This window comes from Limulus polyphemus, unplaced genomic scaffold (genome assembly GCF_000517525.1).
Source record: "Limulus polyphemus unplaced genomic scaffold, Limulus_polyphemus-2.1.2 Scaffold372, whole genome shotgun sequence".
NCBI classification, from domain to species: domain Eukaryota; kingdom Metazoa; phylum Arthropoda; class Merostomata; order Xiphosura; family Limulidae; genus Limulus; species Limulus polyphemus.
The window spans coordinates 243,210-260,262 of record NW_013665982.1 but is presented as its reverse complement, the minus strand read 5'-3'; the positions used below and the strand labels follow the sequence as shown (position 1 = coordinate 260,262).

The 17,053-nt window shown below is 31.8% G+C and overlaps 1 protein-coding gene across 2 annotated transcripts in view; it reads left to right on the top strand.

Moving 5' to 3' along the window:
* Positions 1-17,053, top strand: part of LOC106457774 (alkyldihydroxyacetonephosphate synthase, peroxisomal-like) — an 82,481-nt gene that overhangs the window by 60,001 nt on the left and 5,427 nt on the right. The window contains exon 22 of one of the 2 annotated variants that reach the window (XR_002610247.1): positions 4,025-4,143. The exons of the other annotated variant lie outside the window; for it this stretch is intronic. The gene's annotated coding sequence lies outside the window, so the exon portion shown is untranslated. Of the gene's footprint in view, positions 1-4,024; positions 4,144-17,053 lie in introns of those variants that run through there. 2 annotated transcript variants of the gene reach the window in all.

The following is a 17,053-nucleotide window of genomic DNA, read 5'->3' as shown; positions in this document are numbered from 1 at the left end:
TGTTACCAAGTCTAGTCCTAGTGTTAGGCTAAAATACGCTTTAAACAACTCTGTTCAACTATGTACCTAGCTGCCTAGTGTTAGGCTAAAAATACGCTTTAAACAACTCTGTTCAACTATGTACCAGCTGCCTAGTGTTGGCTAAAAATACGATTTAAACAACTCTGTTCAACTATGTACCAGCTGCCTAGTGTTGGCTAAAAATACGCTTTAAACAACTCTGTTCAACTATGTACCAGCTGCCTAGTGTTGGCTAAAAATACGCTTTAAACAACTCTGTTCAACTATGTACCAGCTGCCTAGTGTTGGCTAAAAATACGAAGAATTAAATTGCTGCGGAATGCTACAAGTTCTTCAAATACCTATAGAATGATAGGTTTATCTTTTGTGAGTATAAAACACTTAAAAACACCATTTCGAAAGCCAATCCTATTTCAGTTTAAAATGAAGAGCTATACACTTTTCTAAATTCTTGACTTGAAGGCTAAACAGTATCTAAGTGCTAGAACAGTAACTTCTTACGACAAAGGCTAAGAGTTACTATAGATTCCATTCCTCTCTACTATATAATTATGTGAGTCATTACCAATTTAACAACCAGAGTTGCTGACTTTTACCCATCTTTAGACAATTCTAAATTATGGTCTGCATTCCCAAACGTTTGGGTCTTTGACCTGACCGTTTGGCATAAAGTACTGTTCAGGTTAAAATATCAAACATTAGATTAACAGTTTCTTTTTAGAAATACTATTATATTCTCATGTTATTTAGGTGTTCCAGTAAAATTCTTTATTTTAAAATAACAAAACAATACAACAGTGATGTCAAATTTGCAGTATATATTTGGAAGGATAATTAACAACAACTATATTATAAAACAACACCTTCATTAAGAACAGTGGCATAGTATGCTTAATACATTCCCTACCAAAAATTGTAACGACTTTTGAGTAGTAAGTATTTTTCACATTTATCACATGTTCTTTAACTAGTTCAGGAAACAAATGTATTAGCAAAGTTCTTTCCTTCATTGTCTGTGATGGGTGGAGGTATCTTTTGTCATGGATTACACAAGCCTGTGAATTTAAACTTCATAAAAGTTGTTTTGGTTTTAATAACAGATTTTCCATAGTTCAGCTACGCAGATATTCATTTTTTTTATCACGTAAGGATTTTCTTTTACAAATCGGAAAAAAACTGTTACTTAGATCAAATTATTATTCGTTTACCCCATGAACATTTTTTTTATTATTATGTTTGTTAACAAAAATACAAACAAACTGAAGAAAAGAGAAGAACATTGATGTCAAACGAATATACATCCTCATTCATCTTGATTTTTGTGAAATTTACGTCTTTTAGTTTTAAAACTACTTGTTGTGGTCTTTCTTTTATGTATTGCGTTATGATGTTTTGTGAAAAATCTGAAGGTGTTGTACAAAAATGTGTATCATTTTCGGATTCAGCGTTCAGGAATTACTGTAGCACATATAAAAAATGTGAAAACAATAAAACTATCACAGGCCTGTGTTATTGACATCATTAATACGTTGAAGAAACTCCACTCCCTTTAACCATTTCAACAGATAACCAATTGGTTGTCGTCTCACCACACTATTTCCAATTTTCCACAACTATTATGAAGAATAATATGCTTTTCTGAATCATATTTTATTGCATCATTTTCATCATTAAGCATGGATCTTTGTATCGATTCATCTTTGACGGTGTACATTTCCTACGTTTAGAGTTAGTTAATCACGCCGTATCACCATAATGAAGTTGGACTTATCAGCGCAGATATTATACCGTACATGCAAAACGCTTCCTTGTTCAATTCTTTCACAACAGCAAGGTGCTCTGTTACGGGATTATTATAAAAATGATGATGAACTTGTTATGACTGGAGAAACCTTGGTTATCTCGGCTCTATACAACTGTTCCCTGCAATATCTTACAATTTCAGTGCGAGATATGGTTTCAGAGTGAACCCAACTATAGCCAATCCATCTTAAAATGAAGTTAATATCCATTTGACGAAACAACAACTTGTTTTTATACAAACTTGTTGTTCGTTATATTTTATCTTAACATCATTTGATGTCACTGTACTCACCTACTATGACAATTCACCTTAATTTGGAGACTGCAGAAGGCGTAGTGATGTGTTTGTTTATTGTTTCACGCATTTCATTTTCTTTAGCTCTTGAATTTATTACAATTCTTCGACTATAAGCATTGACCTTTAGCCTGCTTCACTATAATTTGGCTATGCTACTTTTTTTTAGAACTTTTTAACATTTAGCCCTAATTTCTTTTAATTTTAATACACACTTAAAACTGTGGACCATCTTAGCTGACTTTCATATGTTATTCAAGTAGTAGTCTATTCATTCCTTGTTTGCAATGACAAATATTTTGTCCTTATTGACCATAAAAGTGGTACCTTCCTCTTGGGCATGTCTTTAAAACTATCTTTTAATGTTTCAGTTTGCAATCTCAAGAAAAATATACGTCTTTACATTTGAAACACAATTTAACTTTGGTTGTCTTTTTTTTTTTTACTGTTTAAGTTATCTGTCAGTAGTCAACATTAGTGTGATGATTTTGTTATCTTGAGCAGATATTCTGAACTGTCTTTTAAAGACTTTGACGAAGTCTGATGTCATTAAAAGTCAAACAGCTTCCTTATTAGAAGTGCTTCCATTTGCTTCAATCTGATATATATATGACTGTATTGATATTGATAACAGTTAATTCTTTATGTGCCAATGGTTCCATCATCAATCGAGAAATTCCAAGTAAGACAAATGCGGTTCTTTAAACTTCATCCTAATCATCATCATCATCATCATTCACGTACTCTACAAATTTATTTTATGGATTTTATAACATCTAAGATTAATTGTTATTCTTATGCTGAAGAAAAATCCGAACTTTCATATATTACATAGCTTAAATCACGTTAGCAAACCACTCATTGACTAAAGTTGTAATATATGATTAACTAACAAATTAATACATTACGGAACACATTGTACATTTTAGTCTACTAGTAAACATGAATTATAAGATTCTGCATATAAAAAGTATAATGAGCGTCCCAAAATGAAACAGTGCACCGAGAAAAGGGCTGGAATAGTCTACAAACATTCTAAGTGAGAAAGGGTTTGTTTATAAGCACAAAGCTACACAAATGGGCTAACTATCTGTTATCTTCCAACCGCGAGTATTGAAAACCGATATGCACTGAGCCATCGAGTTATATTTGTGAAAAAGGGAGAAAAAAAATGTCATGAAGAAAATCTGTTTTGTTCGTATTTCCTAATTCAACAATATTGAACAGATGTGAAGTACTTATCTTAAATAAAATAGTCCAAGTAAGTAATTAGAAGAACCTTCTGTTTTAAACAGTCTTTAACAAAGCAACTGGTGGGTTAATTATTTGTTTGTTCTAGAGCAAAGCCACATTAGGCTATCCGCTGTGTTTACCGCGGGGAATCGAACTCTCGATTTTAGCGTTGTAAGTCCATAAACATACCACTGTCCCATCGCAAAACGTGGATTAATTTAGAAGGGTTGTCCACCAGTGGGACAATGGTATGTTTACTGACTTACAGTGCTGAAATCTGGGGTTTGATTCCCCACAGTGGACACAGCAGGTAGTTCAATGTGGCTTTGCTCTGAAAGAAAGAAACAAATCATAAGGGTTAAAAAGGTCAGAGAATAAACGTAGTATGGGAAAATTAATAAATAATATCATGAAAAATAGAACTTTTTCTAGTGACTTACGGAAAAATATTAGAGTGAAACTAAACTTCTTGAAAACTCGAGTGTATTGTAAATACCTCAGGATATTTAACTATATTTGTTTTGTTACTTTTAATACAGGTTCAAATAATTTCAATTATGTTTACCATGTCTAGTTCCTTAGCGTTCAGTATCAGTTCGTTCCAGTTAAACTATTTTTTTTATAAATCATACATATTGTTATTACTAATTTCTTTCATTTCGATTACAATAGCGATATACTCTCGTCACCTAATATCCAGATAAACCGGGAAAGTACTACTGTCAAGTTCAGCGAGATATACTCTCGTCACCTAATATCCAGATAAACCGGGAAAGTACTACTGTCAAGTTCAGCGATCAAAAGTCATTTTAAAGTTAATGTTCAAATAGTGTGTTATTGAAATATATAGAAAAATAATGAATTTTTCACACCAATTGTTAGTCAATGGTGTAAACAAAAACAAAATAGCGGATGCTTACATTTATTCTATAAAAGGTGCTGTTATGTGTAAAAACGGTTTTTGAATACGCGAAGCAGATGATTATAAGGTGCCATTTTAACATGTTTAACCACTCTATGAACCTTTCATAGAAATTATGATTATATTCGCGTATTTTGACTTTTCACAGCATTAGTTTTGAAAAAAAAAATATATTAGTGAAAAAAACGCGATTATTTCCTCATCAGTTATCATAATACAAATCTACATATTTGCATAAGGAAAAAAATCTTCATACAGTACTTCATGACATATCGAAATATCTAAGCAATCTAAGTTGAGTAGGAGTTTAAATAAAAAGGTTAAAGTTAAGAAGCTATGTGAGTACAATGAAGCAAAAAAGCTATTATAATGTAAATATAAAAGTTTTCCATACTTTGTTTTATTCTTGTTACACGTTTTGTGTTTATGACAAAGTCAAGCACAATAACAATGGAAAGAAAATTCATTTTATACAATGTAGAACATATAACAAGCCTGTATAAGAAAACACTCCTTAAAGAGTAGTCCAGATTCACTTACCTTGTTCCACAGCACTGTACCACATTTACTCATTACTCTCATATAAGTTTGACTTTTGACCCCACATTTTAACCCCTTCGCAACTTGTATTGCTTAGATAGTTTAAAAATCATGTTTTTTTTTGTAGGAATATGTATTTCTGTTAACAGCCAGATCAAGCACTCAAGCCCCCCAGTAGCATAGCGGTATGTCTGCGGACTTACAACGCTAGAATCCGGGTTTCGATACCCGTGGTGGGCAGAACACAGATAGCCCAATGTGTAGCTTTGTGCTTAACTTTAAACAAATAAAACACTCAGAACTGTCTATTCCGCATTATGGTAGATGATGAGTAAATTCTGGTAGTTTTTTTACCCTTCTCAATAGTACATTCCATTTTTTCGGAAATAATACGGTATGAAGTCATAATATTCAAACAGAATAACAATGTACATGAAATGCTCTTATAGTTTTAGTAGTCAAACGTAGTAAAATGAAATTTTATTATAATCTTATTTACATAATCAAAACTATGAATTTTATACATATCACCCCTTACCCATTCGGACAAACGTAAACGTCCTGTAATTTTGTTTCAGTTGAACCTATTGACCTGAAATTGATGTCAAAAAATCCCAATTATTTATGATTTTCAACAAGATGCTCCTTAAATATTGACTCTAATACTGACTTTTGGTCAATTATCTTCTCACTTCTCCTTTTAAGCTTAGTTTCGTTTCTTGACTAATCAAATTAATTCAGGTTTGTACTGAAAGGAAACCGAAAACCATTAGCAAGCGACTTAATATGTTACAGATAAAAATGAATTTTATTCGCTTCTTTGTAATATAACGAATGGTTTTACAAACAACGAGTTAAATTCCAGTATTACACTAAAAAGTGATAAATTAGTATGATTGCAAAATTAACAACTGTGGAAAAAATAGTATTATTATGTTTTCAATTGTAATGAAAAATTATCTCTAAAGTAATTCTTGGGGAAAATATACGACATCTTAGCATCTAATTAACCAAAAAGTTCGTTCATAGCTTACTCTTTTCTCCTTCTAACTGTGAAACTTTGAAGATCTGTTGTAATGTGTTAAAAGAAAATTCACTTTATTAAAATATTACATTTGGCGACATTTCCATAATTATACTTACTAAGCTTCTATTTACTCATAATTATGATTTTTAGGTTATTTGTAATTCTTTGACGAGTAGTATGTTACTACTTATTATCGTTCTTGTCATCCGATTGAATATACAATACCTGAAGAAGCCCTAAAATGTATGATGTACAAAAATGATTTTTAAACCAAAGAGAAGCTAACAAACTTCTAGAACACTATTTAGAGCTATAGTCTTTTCCTCACGAAAATAATTCATTCTTATCCTTAATATGCTATTATTTTTGCATAATTATAACATTTCGTATTAATTTCAATCCATATCGTAACTGTTGTTCGCATTCGCTTTTTCTCATTCTTAAATTTACCCCTCTCAAAAAAAAAAAAGGTACAAAAGTTTTTGAGAAGTGATCTTAAACACCTAAATGAATGTACGGATGTATATCAAATCCATTATACTTGTCACTTTAGACAGTGCAAATTCCAAAGCCAGGCCACATATTATTGTATTCTCACTTTAGAAAAATCCAAGAGCTAGTGATCCATGTACTCCTAACTATCCTTGGAAAAATATTTATATAAAACTTTTTTTTTTTTCATCTATATTGATTAAATTATGTTAGTTAGTCCCTTACTGATAAAACAGAGTTCTAGTTAATCTGATGTTACTAAACAAATACGTCAGTTAAAACACAATACCAAAACACTTCTCTCTCTCATACAACACAGAGAAACAAAAACTTCTAAGATATTACTATCAATTCTTAAATGTTGACAGAAAGATGTATTTACAAAACAAAAAGATTCTCATGATTTCCATCAACAGTATGTTTACTTGGCCTACAATAATAAACGTCATGAATAACAAAATATTTTATATTGCTTATGTTTCGTAGATGTATCAGTCAATTCACAGCTGAAAAAGGCAACGAAATAACGGTAGATGTCACCACCGCATCTTCAAGTTTCCATTAGCAAAATGGTTTTTAGGGCTCATTCCTTGCTTTACAGCTTGCCGCATATTTAAGCCAAATCTGGTAACCTTCTCTAGCCATTTCTTACGAACTTTTCCCATTGTCAAATACATTTAAAGGCAAGAATGAGTTAACAATGACGCAAAACAAATACTTGTAAACGTACACAAAATCCAATTCATGCTCAAAATATTATGAAAAAATAAAAGGGGGACAAAGCTTTATCGCATGAATTAAAATCAGTAAAATATATTAATCCAGAACAACATATTTTAGAAACTCTAATGATAATAAACCATGAATTAAAACCAATAAACTATATTAATCCAGAACAACATTTTTTTTAGAAACTCTAATGATAATAAACCATGAATTAAAATCAATAAAATATATTAATCCAGAACAACATATTTTAGAAACTCTAATGATAATAAACCATGAATTAAAATCAATAAAACATATTATTCCAAAACAACATATTTTAGAAACTCTAATGATAATAAACCAAAGCCACCGAAATGTGTAAGGTCAGAGTTAATACATTTGAATGATTTTACTTCATGCGGGATAACGTTTTGCTCTATCTTTTTTCCCCTTGTTTTGTGTTAATATATGTACATTTATTTACCCTAATTTTTTTCTTAACTCTAGGCTTTGTTTAATCCTCTTCCAAAGCGGATTTAAGTTAAAGAGTAACAAAGATGAATGACAATACAGTAAAGTGTTAACAAACTATAATAAATAAACAATTTTCCAAAACTGTTGTCCCCAGGTGTGACAGTGGTAAGTCTATGAACTTACAAAGCTAAAATCCAATTCCCCGCCGAGAACACAGCAGATAGCTCAATGTAGCCTTGCTCTAAAATAAACACACCAAGATTCTTATTTTTTTACAGAATATTTTTATATGGTTTAGAAATCTTAAGTGAGATGTTGGCAATTATGTAGACAGTCATTCATAGGAAATTCTTTGTTGTGGGACTAATAAATTTTTGGAGACATTTCAGTTTTGGTTAACCATTAGAACATTATGATTTTAACTTGCTAGTATAAACATTCATGTTCCAAAATTATATCACTTTCTTAGGCTAGCTTACAAAGTAAAATATTGTTTAATTGTTTTGAAATTTCGTTCACAGCTAATCTTGAACTGGTAGACTAGAGGGAAGGCAGCTAGTCACCAACATTCCCTACAGCTTTTTGTCTATTACCGATTAGTGGAACTTGACTTTGCAATTATAGAACATCAACGGCCCCAAAATGCGAAATGTGTTTCTGTGGCACTGGGACAAGATTTCATAGACCGGGCACATTGATCATACGTTTTTTTAAAGTACTGGTTTGCTCTAAAAAGATAAGAACTTAATATCTACCTGCTACACATTAATCAATATCAAGCTTTCTATTCCAGTCTGACCAATTTAAACACGTCAAGCTTAGAATCTCGTGTTGTTTTCCTCAGTAACGGTTGGCTAATTTATTGTTATAACCTAATACTGGTCAACAAGCTTTTTGTCAAGCTAATTTCGTTTTTATAAATTTTGCTAGGTTTGGGTGGGTTTCGTTTCTTTGGAATAAGCTCAACGTAATCTTAATGCACGGCCATTAAGAAGAGATAGCTTTAAATAAATTGAAACATCTTAATGGAGTGAAAGAAATGTCATTTTTACATAGCTAACTGAATATTTTACAAGGTGTTTATTATGGCAAAGTATGAATGGTTGATGCATGTTTTATCTTAATTTTTTAAAACATATAGCTATGAAACATTTTCAATCCTCAAATTACTCAGTTCTTTCACTCTGGAGTAGACATATCGTATAATACTGAGTAATTTTATGTTTTTTAAGTTTTATACTCTTAAAATAGTTGTGTGAAGAGCTGGGAAAAAAAATAAGAGAAAAATGAATGAGATCATTTAAATCAATCACTTTCCATGTAAAATACAAGGGGACCCCTGAAGTAATCCAGGGGATGTACTATAATGTTGATGTTATTTTTGTTTAAACATTGTGTGTGACATATATTTTGAATGTGGTAATGGTTATATGTTTTCAAACCTACAGCACCTCTTCTCACCGACAATATATGAATATTAAAATAGCAATTATCTCGTACTCTGGTCATATAATACAAATACCAGTGGTCACTTTTATGGATCAAGTATTAGTAATTCATATTTGTTCAAAATTTGAATCATAGAGGGCGACAACTATCTATAATAGCTGTTTGTTTTTTGTTTTTGAAGTTAAGCACAAAGCTACACAATGGGCTATCTGTGCTCTGCCCACCACGGGTATCGAAATCCGGATTCTAGCGTTGTAAGTCCGCATACATACCGCTGTGTTACTGGGGGGCCTATAATAGCTCTGAATTGTTTGTTTAAAGTTAAGCACAAAGCTACACAATGGACTATCTGTGCTCTGCTCACCATGGGTATCGAAACCCGGTTTCCAGAGTTGTAAGTACGCAGACATACCGCTGGGCTACTGGGGAACAAGAGCTCTGAAACAATCAACTTTTTTTTTGCATACAACTAAAATAGAGATCTTTGGATGATTACATTTCACATATTGTTTTCAAAAGCTACAAAATTTGGTATTAACATCTCTTTTTATGTTTATATCAAAAGGGTCTCTACACAGCGGACAAGCACAACAGATTGGCAAGGTTGTACACTTTTATATACAAATGTGAAACATAACCTAATTATAAAACTTCAGTTGCTGATCATTTCCTGGTATAATTCCAATCTGTTAGTGTCCTCTGGTGGCCGAAGCAAGCAAGTAATTTTCCAGTTGAAGGTTTTTTTCTATTATAGTTTCGTTAATAATTGACCAAATAAACCTCAATGGTGGTTCAAATTTTTTACATGAACGTTAAGTTTATCAGGCAGCAATCACTAAGAAATAGCTAGTTATTCTATTAATTGGCAAACAAAATATTTACAAAATTGAACAAAAGTCGGTGTATATCATCAGGTTCGTGTACATTTTAGCTTATAGTTTTGTAGGTTACAGTTCTAGGTGGTTGTAAAGAACTTTAAAACTATATTGATAGCTGTGGAGTAGAATTGTAACATTAAAAAGTTTCTGCATTGATAATTTTGTCAATAACCTTAATCTTCTTTTTTTCTTGATCAAAAGTTACAAAAATGCCATAAATTGTGATAAAAACATGCAAAAATATTTTAATCTGATCACACATGAGTTCAAATGTGAAGAAAAATGTGAATTTACTATTGGTATTACTCAAATGTTAAATTGATAGATTTGTTTCAGTTTATATGATGAGTTCAGAAATATCAACGTGTATAATCCAGAGAGACAGTATTGGGGTATTTCTTTGTCTTTCAGAGTGCATTTGAAGCTAGCTGATCCATTTGGTAGGTTTATGTGTAATATGCATCACAATAGAAGCCACACGTTTGCCTGATGTTCACGTAGATAAATACAGAAGCTCTTCAAATGTGGTAGGTATACTAGACTGGTCAATGTGCACTTTCTGCCAGGTATCCATGGGTTAAAACTAATATATTCAGCTTTATCAATACGTACAGTTATTGGTTCAGGTTAAAACACTGTTGTAGATAATCTGTACAGTTTGATACAGCTGGACAAATTAGTCTTTCATCTGTGGATACCTGACAGAAAGTGAACATTGAACAGCTGTCACTCTGTTTGGTCTATAGTACACATTGATGTTACTGTATTCACCATATAAAGTGAAACAAATCTGCCAATTTGTCCATAGGATGATTTAATTATTAGATTAACATTTTCCTTAACATTTAGAGCTCTCATATAATTAGTTGAATATATTTTTGGGTTCAAAATCAAGATCAAGAAAGGGGAGGGATAAGGTTATTGACAAAATTATCAATATAGAAAACCTTTAAATGATAATATTGTTACCATTCTATTCCGCAGTTATCAATGTGGTTTTAAAGTTCTTTACAAAGAAGTAGAACTGTAATTTAGAAAACTAAGAGGTCAAACTATCCACGAAACTGATAATATTATGCAGCGACTTTTATTTATTTTTGTGACTCTTGTTGTTGTTGTTGTTGGTTACTAAGCACAAAGCTACACAAAGGACTAACTGTGCACTGCCCACCACGGGTATTAGAACCTGGTTTCAAGCGGTACAAGTCCGCAGACATACCGCTGGGGGGCTTGCGATTCTTTTGCTTGCCAATTAATCACATGACTAGCTATTGCTTTACTGATTGCTGTATGAAAATATTCACATTCATGCGAATATTTTGAGATGAGCCTTAATTGGCCAATTATTAATGAAACTATGATTAAAAACCCTTCAACTGGTAAATTACTTGTTTGCGTCGGCCACCAGGAGGCGTAACAAATCATAAGCGGATGGTGATTAATTTGCATTATATCAAAAAAATGATCGGCGTTTAAATTTGTATAAGTATGCAAAGTTTCACATTTGTGTAGAAAAGTGCACAATCAATGAGCTTATTCTCACACTGTAAAGCATGCCTCATTTTTGAGTAACTCATGCTGACTATATTTAGTAGATCTTATAACAAATTTGCTCATAGAATGTTTCATTGATGGAATTATTTTCATGGTTTTAACGTTTTCGCCAGACGGCAATATAAATTTGGTAGTGGCCATAATTTTTCAAAAGTTTTAACAATGGTTCTCATTGACACTATTTTAATAGCGAAATAGCGATTATTTTGTACTTTGGCCACAATGTACAAGAATCAGTGGTCACTTTCATGAGTTGAGTCTTAATAATTCATACTTTGTTCAGAAGTTTCACCATACAAAACGCCACTTTTCTATAAAAGAAATAACATAAAACAATGTGTTTGCTGTAAAGCGCAAAAGCTACCTGACCGGCTATTTGTGATCTGCCCACCAAGTCTTCCTTTCCGCTCAGCCACCTGGTGGGAGAGACATGAAATATTCAACATCCTTACTGTTGTTTATATAAACCTAAAATTCATGATGTTTAGAAAATCGCTATTCGCTTATTCTTATCAAAGACAAGGTATGCACCATTTTCTATTACCATCTCGTTTTACGTCTGTAATAAATGATTCTCAATATTTTAAGAAGTGTTAATGCAGGTTTCGTATCTTTTTCAAGTAATTCGAACATTAATTTTATTTGCCATATCTTATAACAAAGTTGATCATCAAATGTTTCATCGATATAACTATTTTTATACTTAAACCAATGACGATGTAAGTTACTCTTATTTAAAATTCAAATTTGAAATATTGCAAATGTGGTAATTTATCCGTACTTGGGCCATATATTATAAGTAACCGTTGTCGTTCTTGTAGGTCTTGTCTCAATAATTCACACTTTGTTCAAAGTTTCGAATATAGAGGACGCTACGATTCTATAATAGATGCGAAACTCCAAAGAACATAGATTTTAAAAAATATATTTGTTTATCAGTCTATTGAAACAAACAACATCATTATTTATACTTGTCTTAAACATTGATTTTAGACCTATTACATTTTTTATATTAATTTCTTTATTCACTTTCTTAGGAGTTTCAAGTAAAAACAAGAGTAGGTAATTGCACTTCAACTACATGATGTCTTTCATATTCATTGCCGACGACACGTTCGCTCAGTACGAACATCGTAAGTCTAGCTGAAACACAACAAACACATTAATTGTACTCTCCCCCTCCAGTGGCACAGCGGTATGTCTTTGGACTTACAACGCTAGAAACCGGTTTTCGATACCCGTGGTGGACAGACAGAGAACAGATACCACTGTGTAGCTTTGTGCTTGACTTCAAACAAACTGTAATTGTAGAACATTATTTGTATAAGCCAATTGTTTCAACAAACATTTTTATGGTGTGAATGCTTAGAGAAAGCTGGCGAAGCACGATTATAATTAATTACACTTGCCTTAACATATTAAGGGCTTATTATATTATTTAACGCTACATTCTTCATTCATTCTTCATGAAGAACTCTGTCTAGAGCGAAATGCAGCCTCGGCAATAGATATGGCTGAAATAGTGTGGTTGAAATATTATTATGCACTCTTCTTCTTTTCCATGAGCCATAGATATAATAGGCCTAGTAGTAATATCTTATGGCAAGTATAATTAATTATAATCATGCTTCGCCTCTATAGAAAAGGGGTTTAGATCAAAACATCATTGTTTTTTTTTGCACTGAGATAAAAATTAAAAGTTTTAGAAGATCGCGCGCAATTAATTTAAGCTTCATTTTTCATATCTTATAACAATTCATAATAATGTATTGTTCTGCGTCTATAATAACAGGTCTTTCACGCTTTTAAAGCTTTCTTCATGAAATATTTTATTAGTATTTATTGACTAGTACTCTCTCATGCTTCGTGAGAAAAAAATAATAAAACGTTGTGTGGTTCAAAACTTCAGTCCCCCGGATTCATGATATAAAAGACTGTTTAGTTTAGATATTATTCATTAATTCATTTTAGGAGTGAATATTGTTCAGTTTTTGTTATAATAAGAGTCAAAAGCAGACGATTGTAGGAAGTTGTGTTTATAATTCATTGATGTTGAGACTATCGAACGTCGCGTGCAATACATTGACGTCGATAATATAGATATTTCTACAATGCGGGCAGCGATTAAGTGACAGAAATATAAATAGTGTGAAACAAGTGGAAACAGCAGACAGACAATAGCAGAAGAGAGTAAAGTTACAGGTAAGGAAAAGTTCGACGTGCAGTTAACTACCTACCGTAGAAGTGATAGACCTAATGATTAACATAGGCCTAACGTTAAATATGTTAGAGTAAGATTAACAGTAGAAAAAGAGATATAAGAAGAAGAATTTATTCCATCAAAGCGTGGTTCTAAAGAAATTCAATCAGCCTGAGTTTACTTTGACAAAAGAAACAAAGGATATTTTGAAGGAAGAAAACCAAACGATTACGGTAATTTGTGCCACAATTGTAAGTGAATTATACACAGAATACTAGTGCGATAGTAATAGAGAAGATAGTTCAGCTTGTCTAGTGAAATTCTAAAATAATTCAACAAGCCTAAGTGAACTTTTAACAAGAAGAAGAGAACTATATATATAGTGTTTATGATATGCCTATAATCTCTATAGTATGAAGAATTTGTTGTAAATACGTTTAACTTGTTTCGAATATTTATATTATTTTGAAAACAAGTGAAGTGCTGTTCATTTATCGTTGAATTTATTGGTAACAAGTCACAGACACCTACTGTAGAAGAATCCTAAACCCCAAAACAACACAGTATATATTTATACTATTAAGAAGTATAAGTAAAAACCTTCTAATTGAGAATTGGCAACCATACCATAACTTAACATCTGACACTCGGTAACTCAGCATTGAGTCAGTGAGCTTATAACGTTGAAAATCAAGTTTCGACACGTACGAGGGGCAGAGTACAAATAGCCTATTGTGTAGTTTTGTGCTTTATAACAAACAAATAGAATGAAAAATTGAAGTCCATGTGAAAATTTTCTTAAACCTCCATTATCATTTAATTATTTAAGGTGCCTCTCAGTAGCTTAGCGGTATGTCTGGTCTTATGACACAAAAAATGGGTTTCGATACCTGTTGTGTGCAGTGAACAAATGGCCCATTGTGTAACTTTGCTCTTAATAACAAATAAACAAACAACTTACTGAAGACAAATAACATATTTCATTTATTTAAAATAGATTTATTTTTTAAGAAGTATCAAGCAAACATTCACTTTTTTAACTTAATGTTACATAAAAATAGTATAGAGTGATATTTGAATTAATTTAAAATGTTTATTAGTTTGTTAAACATTTTTAGGGGAAAGTGAAGACATTTAAACACACAAAATTATAATTTTTCAAGTATAAGAAATTTCTATACCTTTTTAAAACTATGTGAGACCATTAAGGCCATTGACCCATTAAATCAAAATCTAAGTTTAAATCAGAATTTCTTCAATATTTATTTAAAGACTTTTGTAGTCGTATATTTTTGTTTCATTCTCAATATTTTAGCAGTAAGTATACTTGAATTATTCAGTATTTTTACGTTTTGAATTTTTAATAATGAGTTATATGCATAATTACCAGGTTTAATATACATTCCTTAATTAAAATGTTGACAAACAAGGATAAAATGATAGTCATCTCCTATAACTTTAACTTCATTTTTCAAACAATAGTTATACCATCTTTCTGATGGATCTATATTTTCACAGCGGCCTATTTCTGATTCAAATTAATGATTTGAGATACGTGATTTTGCCAAACTTGACGTTTTAAATTTTCCAAATTGTATTAATAGATACCCTTCTGGTTCTAAAACTGATTTAAGAGTAACGTATTTATCCAAGTTCTTACAATAACTTAAACCTGAATAAAAGTTTTGCATATAAATATTTTCAAATCTTGGTTTAAATTCTTTTAGAGAAAGTTCTTCATTCCTAATCGGTTGTGTTTCCCACACGTAAAAAAATCTATATGTGAAAAGACGAAGCCTTATTTTATTTGCTCAGGGTACTCTTTCTTTTTCATCTAAGCATTTAATCATAACATGCTTTAGAGAACCTACTATTTTCCAAAAGCTTAAACCATAACCTTATAAATAACTTTATATGTAACAGCCAAAGGTAGCTTCCCACATTCACCTAATACAATTACGTTTGTAACATTCTTTGAGAACCCTAAAATATTTACAAAATGTATTTTATACTTGCATATTGATATATAATCAGTAAACCCCATAATTCTGCCCAATACAATAAAATATGAGTTACTTTTTTTCAAATAGTTTATAGTATATTTCATATGCGAATCACTCCCGCTCATTTTTTATCATGCTATTCACCTTTTCAGATTGTTAAGCTGAATATTCTGTCATAGTTTGCTGGTTTTTGTAATTTCTAGATACATATAAAAAACGAAACTACCTCCAACCTTTCATTGCCTATATACTAATGTTCAGCTTAAGGTACTTCACCTTTTGAAAGTTATAACTTTTAGTTTCAGGGTATTAAAATGTAATTTGTTGACTTACAAAAGTTTTCCGAACATTTAACATATTTTGCAGTTTTACAGGTGTTTCACTACACAACACTATAACATCTGATACAGAAGAGTTGGGCCCCCGGCATGGCCAGATGGTTAGAGCGCTCGAGATGGTAAGGGTCGCAGGTTCGAATCCCCGTCCCATTAAACATGCTCGTTCTTTTAACCGTGGGGGCGTTATGTGACGGTTAATCCCACTATTCGTTGGTAAATAAGTGGCCCAAGAGTTGGCGGTGGGTGGTGATGACTAGCTGACTTCCCTCTAGTCTTTCACTGCTAAATTAGGGACGGCTAGCGCAGATAACCCTTGTGTAGCTTTGCGCGAAATTCCAAACAAATCCTTGTTGAATAGGCAAAACATTAATAAATTAAGAAGGACCGGAACGAAACGAAATTACATTAGTAGTTATTAACTTGAAGTAGGGTTTGACAACTGTAGCACATATATTTTATGAATACTTGTTTATAATTTTAATGGCAGAAGAGTTGCAATAGTACCTGTTATTAACATAGGTTCCAAAATCAGGTTCTTTCATTTGTATTATATGGTCATTCCTATAGATAACAAATAGAAAAAGGCTTATCATACACCCTTACCTTGTTCCTACTTCACATTTATAAATTTCTGTTAATCCTTTCTGAGTTCTTATATACATGTATGATTTCATTTTTTATACACAATCACTTTAAAAATGTTTACATTTTCAATAATTTTGTTCTACAATTTTTCACGTTAGATCGTACCAAACACTTTACTGAAATCTATAAAAGCACAGTAAAATATCTATTTTTTTCTTAGACAAATATTTTTCGGTAAGAAAACAGAGTAAAAATATGATCATTTGTTGAATGCTTCTTTCTATATTCTTCCTATTCTTCGTATAATTTCTCATTTATGTCTGCCCAATTGTTTAATCTCAAACTTATAAACTTTTTGACTATTTTCCCCATCACGTTTAAAAATTGCATTCCTCTATAATTCTCCGGATTATTTACGTCACCTTTTTTTTTCCCAATAGTAGACAGATAACTGTTTCACTCAGTTGTGCCCCCCAGTAGCACAGCGGTATGTCTGCGGACTTACAACGCTAGAATCCGGGTTTCGATTCC